Genomic DNA, 14,056 nt, shown 5'->3' with positions numbered 1-14,056 from the left:
TTGATGGGATGAACACTGGGTGTTATTCTGTATGTTGGCATATTGAACAGCAATAAAAAATAAATTTTCATTAGAAAAAATGAAAGAAAGAAAGAGAAAGAAAGAAAGAAAGAAAGAAAGAAAGAAAGAAAGAAAGAAAAGGAAGAAATAAAGAAAGAAAAGAAAGAAAGAAAGAAGAAGAAAGAAAGAAAGAAAGAAAGAAAGAAAGAGAAAGAAAGAAAGAAGAAAGAAAGAGAAAGAAAGAAAGAAAGAAAGAAAGAAAGAAAGAAAGAAAGAGAAAGAAAGAAAGAGAAAGAAAGAAAGAAAGGGAAGAAAGAAAGGGAAGAAAGAAAGAAAGAAAGAAAGAAAGAAAGAAAGAAAGAAAGAAAGAAAGAAAGAAGAAAGAAAGAAAGAAAGAAAGAAAGAAAGAAAGAAAGAAAGAAAGAAAGAAAGAAAAGAAAGAAAGAAAGAAAGAAAGAAAGAAAAAGGGATCCTGGGTGGCGCAGCGTTTGGCGCCTGCCTTTGGCCCAGGACGTGATCCTGGAGACCCGGGATCAAATCCCACATCGGGCTCCCGGTGCATGGAGCCTGCTTCTCCCTCTGCCTCTCTCTCTCTCTCTGTGTGTGTGACTATCATAAAAAAAAAAAAGCAGTGGTTAATTTTTCGGAATAACTTTAAAAAGGACATCAGAATTTTATGCTTTTCCAGAATTTCCTGCCTTATACTGAAATACAACATCCTTATTTCTAATGGTTCAGTTTGAATTGCTATGCACAGCAAGGGACAAGAGGCCTAGGGGCCGAAAGCAAGACCGAGGGTAATTCAGGAGTGTCACAACCCTTCCAGGGACAAGTACCAAGTCAAAAAAAGTGTTTTTCTCATCTCTTGAGAAGAGATGAAGAAATGAAACATCGTAAGTATGTCAGATGGGTTTTTTGTATGATACACTAGAAAACAATCTCTGAAATTTTATTCCAAGCTTTGTACACACTCCTTCAAATACTTCATCCACTCGAAACTAGCTAGGAGCTCAAAAGTATATTTGCTTGAATGCTAAGTGACCTCAACAGGAGCTATAGTCAGGGTGCCACCACCCAATTTATGTGACTGATAAGTTTTAAAAGGGGCAATATGAGAGTTTACAGACATCGATAATAGCTTCAAATATGACTCGCATATGTAAGGAAACCTTTTAAGGTATCTTAACCGGTCCAGAAACCCAGACAGTTAGTATTCTGTTTTCCATTTTCGTTTTCATTAAATCGTCCTCAATCAGCAATGTGACTAAGATAAATAGACAGCAGTACACGAGATAAAAATAGGAAGGCTCCTCAAAAACTCTCCTTAAATTCTATGCATGATTCATATTCAGCTTGAAAACCATTAGTTAAGAATGAAATAGCCAAAGATTCTAGCATATGAAGTGTGATGTATACCAACTTCTTAACCCTACAATATAATGGTAGGAAAGCTAACTCTGAAACCAAAACTCCATACCTAAAATAATTAGTACCAATACTTAGAATATAGCAAGATTTATTTTTCTTCCATTGTCTCTTACTTTCCACACAATAAGACAGGACATTATCAGGGTTGCCTGAACTATGTATGAAGTCAAGTCTATTTTTTTCTATCTGGCTATCATTCATAAAAACAAAATTCAAGGTTCTATTTACTTTATTTTAAAAAATATATTTTATTTATTTATTCATGAGAGACACTGAGACAGAGAGGCAGAGACGTAGGCAGAGAGAGAAGCAGACTTTGTGCAGGGAGCCTGACGTGGGACTGGATCCTAGGACTCCAGGATAATGCCCTGAGCTGAAGGCAGACGCTCAACCGCTGAGCCACCCAGGCGTCCCTCTATTTACTTTCATTAATTCAGCTAATAGGAGCTTTTGGGGGAATGAGAAGGGTACTTAGTGAGAAAAAGAGAGAAAGATAACGGTTGTGCTTATGTGTCCCGGAGAAGTAATTCTCTTCCTCCTACTACTCCATATACTAGAGTTACTATAGTATTCTTTTCTCATGTTTTAAAGACTACTATTCAGCAATTTAGGGGTTTTAAGGATTTATAACCTCCAGTCAAAATAGTATTTCATCTATCAATTGTCATTTCCATATTGGCACTAGCTCCTAGTTTCATTCACAAAACTAGGGTTGTCAGGGCCTTAATGAGGCAATCCTTCTGCCTCCATCACCCCACTGGTTAGGCCTAACATATGCCTACTCATTCAGTTCTGAAACCACCTGCAGAGAGGAAGTTAAATGAAGAAAAGTAAAGCATCACACTGTCACCATCTTTAGATAAGCTCTAATTTTACCCAAAGGAGAAAACTTTAACCACGATAACAAAGCTGGCAATGACCATGATTAAATGATGCCTGTCATTCTGTCCTACCCCTGGGAGCTGCTCTCCACCCACTCCCAGGTGATGAATGTGTTTCTCTTGGTACACTGGGTTTAGATTGGCAAAGGAAGCAGACAGTTAAATTCATCAATCACCAGAGTGGGCAAAGCAGTATTTGATCTGCTCTGGAGAAAGGATGGGGACCTGAACAAAACTCATTGACAGCACAAAACCAAGGTCATCTCCCAGTACCACGAATACATCAAAGCAGGCTCATTTAGTCTCAAAGTGTGAGTCACAAATACTAAGCCTGGAAGAGATCTTAGAGAACCTGAAACCAATCCATTGACACACAAATCAGAGAATTCCCTCCCTCCACAACAATAAAACAAAACCAGACTCCATGACTCAGCATTTGTTATCCATACTCTTGAAATTTGTTATCTATTAGATGTCAATGTTCTGAATTCCAAAGCTATACCCAGTTACTGATTCCACATGGTATATACTTCCTGACCAGTAAATCTACATGAAAAAAAAAAGTTTAAATGTGAACAAATTTGCTGCTTATATCAACATGAAAAACAAAACAAACAGAATCCAACTTATCTGTCAACCCCCTCTTTTTTTTCCTTTTCCAAATTGCTTTTTAATGCCTGAAATTTGAAAACCAACAGCTACTTCTACAGGCTTTTTCAAGGCCCTGAAAACAATGACGTACTAGTAAATCTCTTATTAGTATCCTATAGATTCACAAGCTCAAGAAAACTCAAGATGACAGGTTTCATGAATATTTTCTTTCAAGAACTTTATAGTTTAACCATCCCATGAAAAATAAATCTCCTTATTATGATATCCTGCTAAAGAGATAGACCCAAAAGTGTGTCCCTTTGTACAAGTATGTACTTCTTAACAGTGGCCACAAAGGAACAATAGGCATACAAAACCAAATACTATATTTCCAAATATCTGAAAAGAAAAAAAAAAGAATCATACCACCGCCTATTTTGTTCTCCTCATTACCTGTCACTCTTTTTTAGGGATAAATGGCCTGATGATTTTCTTACAATAGTTCCACAGCTTAAAGCAGCAAAAAACATTTAAAATTTTTTTAAAAAAGCAAAAAAGTTATGATTTCAAAACAGAAATGAGAAATTCACTTTTGTTATTTGAATGTGTGCTGCATGGAAAATCATTATGATCCTTCCACTTGCAAATGTTTCGGACCCTTCGGTAAATATGTGTTTTCTAATTAAACAGTAACTCTCTGTTTAAAATAAAAATTGGTATGATAGGTCCATGTCCATTTTCAAAAAGTGTATTTTTCAATGACATCCAAGATAGGTCAGCATTTTCCCACTACTGCAAAAAACAGCAATGTGTATCCTCGACGCAGGTATTACAACACATAAATACACTGTTGCCCTGGCTCTCCCTCTGGTTCCATCTACTCTCTTGCTGTGCAACAGCTATAGCATAAAAAAGCCTATTCTCACACGCTTTTGATATTACACTATTTAATCACATACAGCTGTGGCTTACAAGACTGCTACAAAACACAATTTTAATGTAGTACTCGAAGCCAATTGTGGATAAACATCAACCATTTACTCCGAATAAGAAGTCCAACACTAAAAAGATTTTCTTTTAAAGAAAGACTGGTTTTCTTAGAATTTGGCATGGACGTAATTGTGACTGAGCCCTCTCTCTGCCAAAAAGACTGATAATGTCAAAAAGGATTGTGTAAAATCATATTAGTGCAATAATGACGCTTTCCAGAATTCCTGGAGCCAGAAAGACCTGAAATGAACTTACATCCTACTTCTCTTCTTTTGTCTCCCTCCCTGCAAATCACCCCTACCTCCAACCCTCTAATAGATTTAATTACTTCAGAGAAATAATTTTGATTTATAATTCTATTGTTCTTTTCCCAAACTGAGAGAAAGCGAAAGGAAGCTGTTAGGAAGATACTGTTAGAACAAATTGACATGAGGTTTCTTTTGAATTAAGAATGATTCTGGAGAGAAAGACAACAACAACATGAACTTTTTACATAGCTCCTCCTTTTAGCTAGGCACTAAACTTAGTACTGTGAAAACAATGGCTGCATTATAGAAAAGACAATTCCAAAGATAATTTAATATGGGGGGGAGGTAAAGAAAACAGGACAACTAGAAAGGGAGAGTGGCCCCTTGTTACTATTTTTCTCTTATTCAAAACCAATTAAAATTGTGTACATTCTCAAATGAGACAAACAAGATTTATCATAGTTTCATGCTCTCATATTACCCCCTGAAGCGAAAGACATATTTGGAGTTGTACCTCAAGGTTCTATTGCTGGACAATTTTTAGAAAACCAGTTTTGTATGTTTCAGCCTTTCAAAGGAAAACAGAACTTGGGAGTTTTCAAGGCTGTTTTAAAACTGGCAAGTTACCAACTCTGGCTATCAATGCAAATCTGAGGCAGGAAGTACTAAGGAAATCCTAAACTCTTTCCCTCCCTCTGCAGGATTTTCTACATTTTCATGTGCAAGAAGCATGTTAAGGGGTTGTCCTGTTTTGCTTTTGAAGGATCTGTACATTCACATCTTTGAGAATATCCCTTGCCCCATAGGAGCCTCTCTCTTCCTTTCCCTACTCCTTAGTCCTTCGTGTTTCAAGTGTTTGCTCTCTCTATGGCACAATCAATCGGGCTCTAGCTAGACTTTGAGAGATGAGCAGCTGTCCAGGCTACAGATGGTTGGAAACTCAGCCTGAAGTCAGTGTGCAGTTGATGAGTTACTCCCTATACCTGACCCCAACTCCAACTTCACACCAGGTTCTGAATACGATCTGAGTACCAGCAGCCAGAAAAACTCTGTTGGGTCCCACAGATCTTTCTGCAAGATCTTCAGGGGAAGCAGATGGTCCAAGGCGGGAAAGCAGTAGGCTGATGGAAAAGCAGCATGAGTAGAAACCATGCCCTGGATCGGTAGAAACATCGTGACCCGGTCAGGGTAAGGAAATGGAAGGAAGGACTAGCTTGCTGTGTGCGTTTGGATGCATTTTAAAGTTTTGGGGAGGTGATAAAGTTTTCCAGATACCACACATGAGGGAAATATCTTTCTCAGCAACAAAGTATCAATTCACCAGGCTGTGACCATGTTTTACTCTTTTTAGCCTTCCTAGTTATGATTAAGTTGCCTTTCCAAGAAACCCTCCACAAAATAACTCAGATTGCGATTCACCCTGGGTCTCACAATGCAATAGCAACAGGTTGCTTGCTTTGAATGGGCTATAACAAAATTGCTGAGAAATATTAGGTTGTGACTCAATCAAACGTGATTATGGATATTATCATTAAGCTAATGAGCTATTTTTTGGTCCCCTTTCTCTAAAGTTTGCTGATTATCCTGGTGGCCTTCAAAGAGCAAATTCGTTTTGATGAAGATTTTTTTTTTTTTTTTAAATCTGGCTATGGCTCTTATGTAAGTATTAAAACATGTCATCAAGATTGCTTCTTTTCTGCTCAATCACAATGTTTCTTTTTTAAATTGCTTCTTTTAATAGGGGGAAAAATGGCCAAAAGAAAATTGACAAATGACAGCTTTTAATGCAAGGTCTTGGAAAACATGCATCCTAGAACAATACCGCTACAAGATAGCTATCAGCTAGTCATTGGGTTTTCATTTTACTTCTATGTACATTTATCTAATATAATAATTTAAGCATTTGGAAAATTATTCAAAGGGAGAGAAGCATAAGTAACTTATTTCTAATTTCTTTTTCTTTTTAAGCAACAAAGGTAGTGAATTAGTTCTAATGTGATGGGAAAATAAGAGGATCAGAGAAAGCAGGGAAGTGCCCCAAGTTTTTCTAAAACTTTAATTGCATTGGAGGAAAGGGAAACCTTTCCATTTATTTAGACACCCTACTCTCATTTTGTTTTATCATAAGAAAAGAGCAGCTGTATCTAACACACACATTTAAGTAGAAAGAAAACGTTCAGTATTTTGTACTGTCTGAATAAATGCAATGATACACCTTGAGTTCTTTAAGAACCCCATAAAGATTCTTCACCCCAAACTAATGTCAGTAAATGGCTTTTGTTGATTAGTTAAGAACACCTGGTTTTACAGGACAGCTTAAATTATTATGATGTCACCAGAATATGACTTTTATAGTCAACCACAGAACTCTATTTTTATCAACCATAAGTATTCTTTATGTATCAGTATCATTTTAAATAGCTCTGATTTTTAAAATAGATTATAACTATAAGCCAAGGCTAGGACTGTAGATTTTGTGAATTCCACCAAGGCTTGCTTACCAAATAAACATGAGCAGCATGTATTCCCCTCAGAATTATTATAGGTAATATTTTAAGATAAAAATATAAAAGGAGCAAAAAGACAACACTGAAATAACCCAGTTGTTTTCATGCTATACTGGGTCATGATAGTACTTTCTTACATAGTATTCATGCTGCCAGAAAGTCCCCACATTTTAAAGTATGATTGATCCTTATTCTCATTCCCTGTGTGCCCAAGTTTCAAAGCAGGGCACGTTTTCACATCTTCAGCTTCCAGGAATGTTATTAATGTCTATCATTTCAGAGCCACCGAAACAGTATTCGACAACTTCACAGCTCTGTCGAAAGTTTGCAACATAATAATCAATATGAACTACCATGATAGCCAAAGTAGCTGATCCTATATTATACCCCACCACCCTGATCTGATTGCCCGAATATCAGTTTAGGTCACCTAATGGATCTACCTTCTTTAAAAATGTTCCAGAAGTTGATGGCTTTGACTAGCTTGAAAGTAACAAGATCCAGATGCTGCCTGTCTACACACTAAACTACACAGGACCCCAAAACAGATTTTTTTTAAATTCCCTCTATGTTTTTCAGGCTCTCCTCTTTTCCCTCACCACTGCACTTTCTTTACCTCAATCCCTCTCTCTCTCCCTCTCCCAGTCTCTCTCTTCACACACACACACACACACACACACACACACACACACACACACTTCCCATCAGTGTAGCTCATCCAACATCCTGTCCTTAATATAATGTGCAAGACATTATTTCCTGCTAGCAATAAGTTAAAAGAAATCTCAGGCAGGAAAGAAATTATTCCATTCATTTTTATCTAAAGTTTCCTTTCTGAATATGCTTCATAGTCAAAAAAAGAACCAAAAAGAAAGCATGAATTTTGAAACATTTGGAAAAATTTAGCCAAATGAGTAAAAGGGATGGAATGTCCGATATTTTTCATGGAACCCTTGGGTTTGTTGTTTTTATTTCTTGGGGGGGGGGATGAGGAATGACTATAAATTTCCTCTTTTAGACTAGCCCTTGCTTTGCCATTTCCTTGAGGAAGGCAGACAGCATTCTCCACCCAATCCCCCAAGAGTTAAAACACACTGCACTGCACGGGAGCAGGAGGGCTGGTCTACTAAAGCAGCAGCCCCACAAACTAAATGCTCACAAGGGCAAAAAGCAATGTGAGGAGACCTTGCAGGGGCAGGGCGAGTCATGGAGCGATTGAAAAAGAAAGAAAAAAAAGCAACAATTTTTAATAGAATTCGGAAAGTCTGCTGCCTCGTCTGGTTTACAAATAGGCATTGTTGGAGGAGACAGAATAAATAAGAGCTAACTACAGCATGGATTACCGAACACTAATCCCATCAACGAGTCCCGGTGGCAGCACAGATCACTCAGGCATGCCTTGGTCACTCTCCGCATATTTATTTATTAAGAAGACAGTGGAGTCTGGCTAATGCGATACAAAATTAATATCACCTGTAAAGAAACATAACCCATACATTCAAAGCGATAACTCTACCGACACCCTCCCCCCCAACTCATCAAGTCCAATTTAACTGACAAATTGGAGCAGTGATTTCACACCTGAGAGCCTTTCAGGTCTGAACTGCAGGATCAAGTTCATGGTTGGCACTGCCCACTGCTTAGTTACGTGGGCTTTCCACTGGCCCCGTAATGGTCATTTGTGCACACACATAAAGACTAAAGTATTAAAAAAAATTTTTTTAAATTTTTTTTTATTTATTTATGATAGTCACACACAGAGAGAGAGGCAGAGACATAGGCAGAGGGAGAAGCAGGCTCCATGCACCGGGAGCCCGACGTGGGATTCGATCCCAGGTCTCCAGGATCACGCCCTGGGCCAAAGGCAGGCGCCAAACCACTGCGCCACCCAGGGATCCCAAGACTAAAGTATTTAACCAATTCGTGTCCAATTATCATCAGTTATATTTCATCCCGTTTCAAGACCCACAGGCCTCCTGATGGCAGCCAGCACAGAAAAACAGAGCTCCGAAAAGTAAAGAACATCTATTGTAAAGCTCCAAACTTCAGTCTCTAGAGTCTTGATCACCCTCCATATAAAATAAAATATGTAAGGCAAATACACAAAAACAAAAGCACACCCAAACAAACTCTACGGGACGTCAGTTAGTCGTACTATACCTTCCCACACCCTTCTTTCATTCTATACTCTGTGATTGAAAGTCTGAGTTGCCCCCACCCTGGTGCATCCTATCCAGTGAGAAAAACCCTTTCAGAGCCACAAAGAACAGCTCACCAGAAAAGCCTCTGAAATCGTTGTTGTTCCTGATAATCACTGTCACAATCTCCTTTCTAACAACCCTGTCCATCTGCAAAGCACTTTACTACGGATATCAGGAACATCTTTATGTTGCCAAATAACAACAAAGGAACACGAGCGAAACTATTATCTCTGCTAGAAGAGAAAAACCACAGTCCCAGGGCTTGCTTTCTTCTCATATTCTCCTCTGCCTCATTAACTCCATTGCTATGTTACTAATTTCAAAGAAGCAGGAAGAGGTGATGGGAAAGGGGAGGTAAATAATAATCCACATGCCTGTTTCCCATCCCAAGTGCAGGATACACACTGCTTGCCAGACTGTGGGTCGAGCCATACCTTGGTTTAGAGACAGTGAGGATAGTAGTAAGTGTACTGGGGGTACATTTGTGGCTGATCCAGGCGTTTACCCATGTAGCTGGAATCTTTATCTCCGAGGCAGGGAACTCGATGACACGGTATGGTGCCCCAGGCCGAGCGTCCTCTTAAACCACTATTCCTGATGGTCCCGATGACTGATGAGGCTTCAGAGATCCTTCGTCTTCCACCACTCACTAGTTCCAACACGGCAGGAATTTAAAAAAGAAACACACCAAAAAAATAGAAAGAAAGAAAGAAAGAAAGAAAGAAAGAAAGAAAGAAAGAAAGAAAGAAAGAAAGAAAAAAGGAAAGGTATTGGTAGAACAACACACGCACACACACACGCGCGCACACACACACACACACACACACACACAGCCTTCCCAGATCCTGCCTTCCTTCCCCCAGCTGCCAGGGTCCACTTGGGATGAGGCACTTTGTTCTCTACCCAGGCTGTCTGTAGTGATGTCAATTGCCAGCGTTTGTAAAGAGGGAGAGAAGAAAAAAATCAAAGTCTTTTTAGCACAACTCCGAATCCTTGCAGATCAGCTTCCTGTCTCCTGTTTGTCTCTTTCCCCACCTTAAAGAAAAAGGGAAAAAAAGAAAGAAGAAAGAAAGAAAGAAAACAAAAAAATGAATAAGAAAAAAAAAAAAGAAAGAGAAAGGGGAAAAGAAAACAAAACAAAACAACCTTGCACAGCCTGGTTGCTGCTGTCTCCCTTCCAGAGTGACATGGTGTTCGGGCTCCTCCTGTCCTTTCATTCACTTCCTCTCCTTCCAGCTGGTGGGTGGAACCTCTCCAGGGAGCAGGGTATGCAGTCCAGAAAGCTGCAGTATTTCCTCCAAGAAAAAAAAAAAGCCTGCTTCAACCCCTGCTGCAAGCAAAGTCCTGATTCCCTCTGCTGGCTATCTCGAACAGCAAAGCAATTTTTGCAGCAAAGCTGCTGCCGCTGGAACTGAACCCAGGGAACTCAAATTCGGGCGGTGGATTATTTCTTATCCTTCCCTCCATCTACCCCACACAAGAGCTGCCTTTTTTTTCTTGCCAAGTGGCAAGGTAAGCCACACTGCTAAAGCAAACACAGAAGACCACGGGAGGGAAGAGAGGACGAAGGGAGGAAGGAAGAGAAAGACAAAAATAAAAGCAGACGGACGACCCGTGCTGGTTAAAATGGAACAAGTGTGTCCCAGATGCTTTCAGAACCTGTTAACATACGAAAGCCAGATGAATCCGAGACCCGGTCCAGAAACTAACCTTTTACTTCTCGGAGGACACGGAGGATGCTAAGTATTGAAGAAATTTGAGAGTCTATGCCAGGACTACTATTAGCAAGCCCTGCATCGTCAGATCACAAGGACCCACTTGCCATAGCCGAAATGATCATTCTTACCCTTACATCCGTTTTGTAAGCATCAAAGGAGGTATCCCATTAGGTTTACAGGCGTCTTCATAAATAAAAGCTCTGGTTCTCTCACTGTCTATCTATGATGATTTTGATTCAGGGATGCTTTAATCACTTTCCCGATGTCATCACAAAAAAAAGCACAATTACCTGACAGAGTTTTTCCCCACCAATAATAAGTAATATTCTGACATGTCTGTCAGCTGTTACATTATAATACAAATGGTTTCAGCGAAAATATATTTCCTTTAAGGGTCCCTTTTCAAGGCAGTCAAGGCTAAAATTAGACATGCCAGCTGTGTTTTGCTGTGAGCGCTCACGCATGCCCAAAGCGTGGCCAGACCAACATTGAGCGCCTCTCCACTTCGTCAAACCAGCTCTGTTCTCCCCAGCCTAGAGCTGCCTTTTCAGATAAGAGGTTCCTGGTACAAATCCAGCTTCCTAGTGAGGAAGAACAGAGAATTCCAGCCCGGTGCACAATATGGTATCCAGCCACAAACAAGCCCTGCCGCCCGTGAGGTCACTGGCTTTCACTCAGGGGTCTGGTTATTAGAAGCTGTGTGAGTGCATGGATATTCCTTGGAAAAAGTTAAGGATGGTGGATAAATAGCTTTATGTTTGACAAGAATAACAACCAGAAAGAAGGAAGGAGAGAGGGTGGGAAGGTAGGAGTTAGAAGCCCTGATATCACTGTCATTAAGAGAATTAAATCAATTCCACCAACATTGAAATGTGTTCTTCTGGGCCTTATTCGTCCCATCCAGAAAGTGGAAATGCTGCCAACTTATGTGGCTGAAGGTGGTAAACGGAATCAGATACTAAATCAAAACTACATTGATTTAAAAATCATTCAGTGGCATCTCAATGCTCAGACAATAAAGTCTTGGCTTCTTGGAATAGTTTTCAAGACCCTTGAAAACCCAACTTTATTCTCCAGCCTCAGACAGTAAACTCTGGCCCTCGTAGTCTATATCTGAGTCACAGTGAACTGCTTTTAAAGTGGAATGTGCGGAGGATCCCTGGGTGGCTCAGCGGTTTGGCGCCTGCCTTCAGCCCAGGGCCTGAATCTGGAGTTCCGGGATCGAGTCTCACGCCGGGCTCCCTGCATGGAGCCTGCTTCTCCCTCTGCCTGTGTCTCTCTGCCCCTCTCTCTCTGTCTCTATAAATAAAATCTTTAAAAAAATAATAAACTGGAATGTGCCCTCTCAGGGACTTCTGTCATCTGCTCTGCCCCAAATGGTCTTGCATCCCCATTCAGCCCATCCTTCAGCTCTCAACATGGATATCACCCCTCGGAATAGCTTTCCCTAAAGCCTCCCTTCCCTGCTGCACCTTATATTTGCCCTAAAAGGATGCTTATCCTGGGCAACTGTCTGTTAATTGCATGTTTGTTTCTTCTAGGATGCCGGAAAAGCATCAGGAAAAGCAGAAAAGTAGGAGTCCCCATCATTCTCATTCACGTTCCTATTTCCACAAACTGTCATGGAATCTGACACAAAATGGTGCTCTGCAAGTGTTTGAAGAGTAAGATACCTTAAACCCGAATAAAAATTCTAAGTCAATTCGTATCCTCTCTCAGTACATTTCAGTACACTTCTGGATGCAGGGGATAGAGTGGTAACACGGATCAGAACAATGTCCATCCCTCATAGAATATATATTCTAGTGAGGGAGATAAGCAAAGAAGTAAGCAAGTAAACAGGCATTATCAATCAGGTAATATGTAGTACTGTTCATAAATATAAAGCTAAGTAAACAGAAAGAGTCACGGGAATTCCACTTTAAATAAGATAGTCAGGAAATGCTCACCAAGAAAGAGCTCTGAGGTTAAAGGAAGAGTGGGAACCACACCCTGGGTGTTGTGTACTATGAGAGCACTTCTTGTGAGAGCCAAGGCCTTCGTTCCAATCCTGCCTTTGCCAGATCACTCTGCCTCCTTTCTCATCCATCCAGTGTCACTACACACTTCATACGGTTATCATGAAAATTCACCACAACAAACATGCAAAGCATTTATAACGCCTTGGAACATACTGGATCTGCCCAATAAATGTCAGCTTGTCTCTGGGGGAAGATCATCCCAGGCAGAGAGAACAGGAAGAACAGAAGGCCTGGCAGCAAGAACACTTCTTTTGAAATGTGTGAGAAATGGCATAGGGACTGAAATGGAGCAAGTAAGAAGTAAAGACTATCAAACAAGACTAGAGAGGTTCCCTAGACCAGATCATATAAGCCTTGATGAGGAAAGCTAAATTGCTGACAGGTAATAGTATAGCCTGGACTCTACCCAAATATTTTGATTATAGATCTAGCCATCTTCAACTATGGAATGCTGTTCTCCTAAATGACTTATTAAGGCTCCTCCAAATACTAAGACTTTTAAGGTCAGGATCCTCAATTTTGCCATGATGAGCAAAGGCTATCAATATTCTTTTACTAATAACTGGCCTAGCTACTCCTTGGAAGGAAAATTTTAGTGTCTTATTTACAAATGAAAGGCCAAATAAATAACTCCTTCACCCACGCTATAGCTCACTTATATGTAAAGTTCCCAGCATGTGTTGATGCTTTCTGCAATTTCTACACAAATTGCCACTTTACAAAATGGTATTGGATTATTGCTATATTCTTGGCATCAACTGTCATTAGTCTAAGCACATTCATCGAACACTTAAAGCTTTTCTTAAATAATGCAAAGACAGTTTACCACTTGTGAGAATCGCAGAACCTGTGTTTTATTTATTTATTTATTTATTTATTATTATTTATTTGTTTGTTTGTTTGTTTATTATTTATTTTCCTTCAGAGATACCAGTAGCCATCACAACTGAGGAGGCAAGATACTCATGTCGGAAATGGTTTTTATATCATGTCTACTCTGTTGGAGCCATAGTGCTTTCCATTTAAATGATCAAGTTAAGGTAGGAGGTAACTAATTTAAAACACTCTCTAAATCAGAAGCCAGCTGTGTCCCATTTGCCAAGTAACAAACAAATTTTGTACAAATCCAAGAGCAGCAAACTCATCAAAGGGCATGGACTCTTACAGATTCACGGGATTCATGGCACAGACTGGAGAGGCACTGATTTAAGACAAGTTCTTGGTTTCTAGGATAGAGACAACATCTCAGACATACCATCCATAAATAGAGAAGTGACGGTACCGAAACGAGGTTCAGTTGGGTAGAGACAGAGATTCTCTTCTGGTTTGCTCTTGATCTATCCAGTCAAAGAATAACTGGGTCCTCTCTCTGGCTGATTTATTTTTTAAATGACAAAGACTTAGTCAAAAGCAAAAGGAAAGAACAATAGAGAGAGAGGCATCATCATCATCATCATCATCACCATCATCA

General features: G+C 39.8%; 2 protein-coding genes and 1 long non-coding RNA gene across 3 annotated transcripts in view; 2 read left to right on the top strand and 1 right to left on the bottom strand.

Moving 5' to 3' along the window:
* Positions 1-8,098, top strand: part of LOC140633092 (MAM and LDL-receptor class A domain-containing protein 1-like) — a 28,822-nt gene extending 20,724 nt beyond the window's left edge. Inside the window, exon 5 of the mRNA XM_072825133.1 lies at positions 5,710-8,098. The gene's annotated coding sequence lies outside the window, so the exon portion shown is untranslated. The remainder of the gene's footprint in view (positions 1-5,709) is intronic.
* LOC140633291 (uncharacterized) overlaps positions 1-11,069 on the bottom strand; it is a 50,132-nt gene extending 39,063 nt beyond the window's left edge. Inside the window, exons 1-3 of the long non-coding RNA XR_012030919.1 lie at positions 10,693-11,069; positions 9,993-10,141; positions 9,281-9,495 (exon numbers count right to left, since the gene is read on the bottom strand). This is a non-coding gene — a long non-coding RNA (uncharacterized lncRNA). The remainder of the gene's footprint in view (positions 1-9,280; positions 9,496-9,992; positions 10,142-10,692) is intronic.
* LOC140633127 (coiled-coil domain-containing protein 144A-like) overlaps positions 1-14,056 on the top strand; it is a 606,261-nt gene that overhangs the window by 447,711 nt on the left and 144,494 nt on the right.

Source organism: Canis lupus, chromosome 5 (assembly GCF_048164855.1).
Source record: "Canis lupus baileyi chromosome 5, mCanLup2.hap1, whole genome shotgun sequence".
Classification (NCBI taxonomy): Eukaryota; Metazoa; Chordata; class Mammalia; order Carnivora; family Canidae; genus Canis; species Canis lupus.
Note: the sequence above shows the minus strand (reverse complement) of the source record. Positions and strands in the feature narration are given on the sequence as shown.